Below are 5,363 nucleotides of genomic sequence, written 5' to 3' on the forward strand. Positions count from 1 at the left end.
TTTATCGAGCTAAATCTCATCCTTTGATAAGTTAAAGAAATAAATACTAAATATATGTGTTTGTTATTATATTAGGATTAAGAGCACACACTTCCATAATAACTAAGGTCTAGTTCTTTTATCAAGTCAGTATAAAAAGATCTTACCTAAAATGGTCCTACTCAATACACTTAGAGTGTACTAGTGTAATTTATTAGTCAAGATAAACTAATACCTAATTACACTACGACTATTCCAATGGTTTGTTCCTTTCCATCTTAGTTGTGAGCAACTGTTTATAATTTATAAAGAACTGATAACATGATCTTCTGTATGTGACACCACACACCATGTTATCTACAATATAAATTAATTGAACAACTACACTTAACAAATAAATGTAGGTATTTAACCATTGTGATTCTTTATTTCTAAATAAATGTTTATACAAAAGTTATTCTTTTAGTATACACTCTAACATCTATGTAACTGTCGATGTGCTCAACAATAATGGAGCCGACAATCGCACAGCATGCAATCAAGCGAGATTGTGCATGACACTAAACATAGAAATATCCTGATCCTATCTACCTCCATATAAACATGTACCATATACGTGGATCAAATAATATGATCTAGGTACACCGATCAGGTATGGTATCTAACTAGTCCGGTATATCATAGAGCATGACATGTCACTACCTCTATAACATAAATAGTAAATAGGGCATGAACGCTAAACAAGTAACAAACAAATCATGCTTAGAAACAAATAGTGACATGATGATGCAAATATAAACATAATTATTACTACTTGTTAAGATATACTAAATATATCAACAAGACATATCAAAATAGATAGGTCAAGGTACCCGCCTCCAATGTAGATCGAGCTAATCAACCTCTATGTCGATGTGCTCGTCCCGAATCCAAATCCTGTAATAAATTGTACGGTTTAGCTAAATTTTATTATAAATAAAATAGCTAAACCAAAAATCCTAATCTAAATAAAAACTATGTTTTTATTTCTATTAGATTGTCCATATTTTCCTGCATAGCTAATCTCAGTATGAGTAAATCCAACTCGATTAGCTAATCCTATTAAACCAGGAAACCTTAATCCATCGATCAATTACCCAATAACCAATCCATCCCTAAATTATCAATCTACTACATAATGAATCAAACCAATTCAAACAACTCACCCAATTCAGTATTTAACTTAACACAAAACTTACCCAAATTTTTTGATGCCTCAGCGCTGCTCTAATCTTGAAGAATTTACTGCTGAAATCCAGAGAAGCTGCTGGGGGAAAAATAGTGACAAGTACCACAGTCATCAGCCAATAATTCAGCACAAACATTCCAATCAAAATCTAAATACCCAAGTTTGCCTTACCAAACTCGGCTTCCTTCCTCTTTGGTAATAGCTTACTGTTTCCAGTAGTGGTCAGCAAGGGTGACAAGGCTCAAATCCAGCAGCAAAAGTTTTGGAAATGGAAAGGAACCTTTTGCTGCCGAAAGAATTTGGTTGGAGCTAGGGCTGTTGTCATCCCCAAGTACCCACAGCCAGGGTGAGCAGCTACAGAAGATTGCTAGCCGGGCGGTATTGCTACTGTCGCTACCCAGGAATCATTGTCAGGGGCATCATCTCTGTTAGACAATAGCCCGTACTAAAATCGAACCTCCATCTTTAAGAATCTATAACCCAAAAGCAAAAAGACTTACCCAACCGGCAGCTCTCTCTCTCTCTCTCTCTCTCTCCGATGAAAACTAGGGCACTGGTGGCGACATCAGGGCGGCGATGACCTAGCATCAGCCCGCGGTGGTCGAAGGCGATGTAGAGAGAAGAAATCACGAGGAAGAGGGTGATGATGGTCTATGACGGTGCCGAAAGAAAGGAGAGGGCGAAGGAGATCGGGTGGTGAGGATCTGGGAGAAGAGGAGAGGAAGAGGAAGGAGGGCTCGAAGCCTCCTCTGGTCGGCAGTTTTGTACGCGAGGGGAGGAGAGGAACCGACGTGAGGGCGGCGTCGGCACGCCCATTGGGAAAGAGAAGAGAAACGACCGGAGGTGAGGGCTCGGGCAAGCGGGGAAAAGAGGAGAAGGAAAACGGCGAAAATGAGGAAAAAAGAAAAAGAAAAGGAAATTAAAAAAATAACATTTCCTCGTTAAAATGGGGTAGCCTGAACAAGCTTTCCCGGGGGTCCAGTTTTTATCCCCGTAAACTCGTCATACAAGCTTCGAAAAATTTCCAAAAAAAATTAAAAAATCTAAAAAATTCCCTTATAGTTATTCGCCCTTTTTCGGTTTTTTTTTTTACACTACTTCTGTTGGAACACCATTCATTTTCATTGTACCACAAATTTCATAGAAAACTTTAAGATGTTGATTAGGATCTTCGTGTGGTCCACCTCCAAATTGATTCTGTTGTACCATAGTGATTATCGCAGGCTTCATTTCAAAATTATTGGCTTCAACAGCTGGCCTTGTGATGCTAGATCGAAGTCCTCTTGCATATAGTGCTGCATAATCTTTTAGTAGTTTCTTTGCCATATTTAAGTGTTCTTGTTCTTCTAGATGTTTTGGGAGGTTTTTTTTTTATGAAAAGTTCTATCAATTTTAGGATTAAAAGGTAACAAATCACCTGCAAGGTTAGATCTTTACATACAAAGAACAAGATCACAAGTCACAAAATTTTCTCTTTACTTGAAAAGCAAAGAACAACTAAATTGAAATTCTGAAAATATAAAATACAAAATTTGAATTGCAACAAGACAAATTGCAGAAAAAGTAATCAGAAATAAAAGATAAGATTGTGAAAATAGAATTTCTAAGACTAGTTACAATTATGTAATAGAAAAGAAAAGAAAAATTTAGTCTAACTCAAATGATTATCTCTAATGTTATAGATGTAGTCCCTGGCAACAGCCCCAAAAACTTGTTACCCAACTGCAAATACACGGTTTTGTTGTTAGTAATAAAAAAGATATCAATCCTACAGGGACTGGTTATAAGCACAAGAGATGTCTCACGTAGAATTAGCAAAACAAACAACAAGGTAAGGAATAAACTAAGTAGCAACTAGAATTAGAACTAGGAAAGTAAATGAAGTATATGGTTTGGTGAGTGTTCTAAGAATTCAGTTTCATTGTGATATTCATTGATGTAGCATGGTTCTCTAATTCATTTCCTCAATTGACATGCAATTGTAGGAAGTTGTCGATTTTCTCCTATAGAAGACAACCGACAAGGGACTTTCATCTACACCTCTAGCGATTAAATGGTTATGATCCCTATGAAGTCCGTTAGTAGGACAGCCTGTCACCAACACCCCTCAGTCATACAACATAGAAACATAACACTACTCAATTCACATAAAAGTGCAGGAACTAAATGCATTCAACTATTTCACCTCCTTGTAGATACTACCTTCACCTTTCAAGGTAATCCCCTAGATGTCCATTTGCGGGGTAGCTTGTCACAAATGACCCTCGGCCATACGATCTTGGATATCCCTCTACAAGATCCAAAAGTCTCACAAACATCCAATTAAACATGGTAATGAGATCTAAACACTAGCATCCACAAAAGATCAAATAGAAACAAAACACATCAACATCATCTAAATAAGATATTGGCATATCCATAAGATTCATACATCAAATCACACCATAATTACTCTCTTAATCCTATAACAATGAATCTACTCTATAGTACAAAGATAGGGATCCGAAGACAAAGATATTACAAACATTCCAATCCCCAATGAGAAGAGAGAATAGAAATGCTTATCTAGTGACGATGAGTGGTCTTCAGAACCAATCCTTAGCTTCTGGAATTGATGCGGAGGTGGAGATGGCTTAGGATCGCTAGAAAAAAACTGGAGAGGATGAAGAACAACCCCAAGTTAAATCTCCCCAAAAGGGAGAGCCTCCTCTCTTTGAAAGGGGAAGAAACCCCCTTATATAGAGCAAGGCATGGGCACCACATAACCCGTGCCACTGTCGTGTGGCTCTCACACGACATCACAAGTCTTGCTCTCGGCCAAGGTGATACGGTCGTATAGATCTACACGGTCGTGTGTTGTTGTAACTCTGGATGGCTTACAAGGTCGTGTGGCTCATACGACCAGGCCATTTTTGGCTTTTGGAAATCTTGCACGGCTGTGTGGCTCACACGACCTAAGCTTGCTTTCACTCTAGAGTCATTGCATGGCTGTGTAGATCTACATGACCGTGTGCTAGAAAAGCTGCTGGGATGGCACGACCGTGTGGATCCACACGGCCATGTCATCCTCCTCCTCTGGTAAAGGTACACGACCTATCTGCACCACACAACCTAGGTCATTTTCCTCCTTGCTTCTTTGACATGGTCGTGTGGCTCACATGGCCAGTGTTGTCCTCCTTCCTTTATTGACAAGATTAACCATAAGCATCGTTTCCTCTCCACATTCGACTCCTATAAGTAGAAAATATACAAGAGCAGATCTCCGAACAAAGAAAAGTAATTATGCTGAAAGTATGACTAAGAGTATGAAGGTGCATAGACAAATCATACGTAAAATATATGAATGTGCATCAAAACATGCTAAATAAGTGTATATAATCTATGCACATCATTAAATTAAACATTTTTTCAATTGACGAAGGAAAATCTTTTTTGATCAAGCCGTGATATCTTCATTGCGACCAACACAGTCACTGGCTGCCCTCGAAGTAGTTGTCTAATGAAAATAATGAAAAATAATCTTGAATTTATTTTAATCAATTAAGATTTATTATATTTGACATCATAATCAAATCGACATAAATCAAATAACAAAAATAATACTTCCAAATATTATATTTATTACTATGCTTGTAAATTGTATGTCATATTTAATGTTTCTATTATTATTTGGACAACTTGTATAAATAAGTCTATTGACTTTATTAAATATAGATAAAAGAATTATTCTCTGCTCTATTTCTTTTTCTTCATCTATTGGTTTCCACATGGTATCAAGTCATCTTCTCTTCCTCTCAATTTTCCTCTTCCAAATTTTTATTACAATAGCTACAGGAGTTTCTACATCCAAGTTTGATATCATCACCTACAGTGTGGAAACCTTGGCAACTTCGGAAATAGCAACTTTTCTTCTCCTTTCATCAATAACTCTTTTCCGTCAACAGCAACAACTTCAACAACGTCAATCATAGTAAGGAAAAGTTGCTATTTATTCATTTTATTTTTCTCTTCATTTTTTTTCATTCACCGTGTTTTTTTCCCGTTCTGTTAAACCAAAAAGAAAAAAACAAAAAAAAAAGGAAAAAAAATAGAACAGAAAAAATTGAAGGAAAAAAGCAAAGAAATAGAGAAAAAATATAGCAAAAAAACATAGCAA

General features: G+C 36.8%; 1 long non-coding RNA gene across 2 annotated transcripts; it reads right to left on the reverse strand.

Moving 5' to 3' along the window:
• Positions 1-527: 527 nt before the first annotated feature.
• On the reverse strand, positions 528-2,064 carry LOC122030324. Of its 2 annotated transcripts, none has more exons than XR_006125397.1 (4): positions 1,708-2,064; positions 1,379-1,632; positions 1,218-1,282; positions 528-915 (listed from the first exon to the last, which is right to left on the reverse strand). It is a non-coding gene; the product is annotated as an uncharacterized LOC122030324 (long non-coding RNA). The 2 variants fall into 2 exon arrangements; XR_006125398.1 differs by having other exon boundaries at positions 861-915; positions 1,218-1,285.
• Between the last annotated feature and the right edge of the window lie 3,299 nt (positions 2,065-5,363).

This window comes from Zingiber officinale, chromosome 10B, assembly GCF_018446385.1.
Source record: "Zingiber officinale cultivar Zhangliang chromosome 10B, Zo_v1.1, whole genome shotgun sequence".
NCBI classification, from domain to species: domain Eukaryota; kingdom Viridiplantae; phylum Streptophyta; class Magnoliopsida; order Zingiberales; family Zingiberaceae; genus Zingiber; species Zingiber officinale.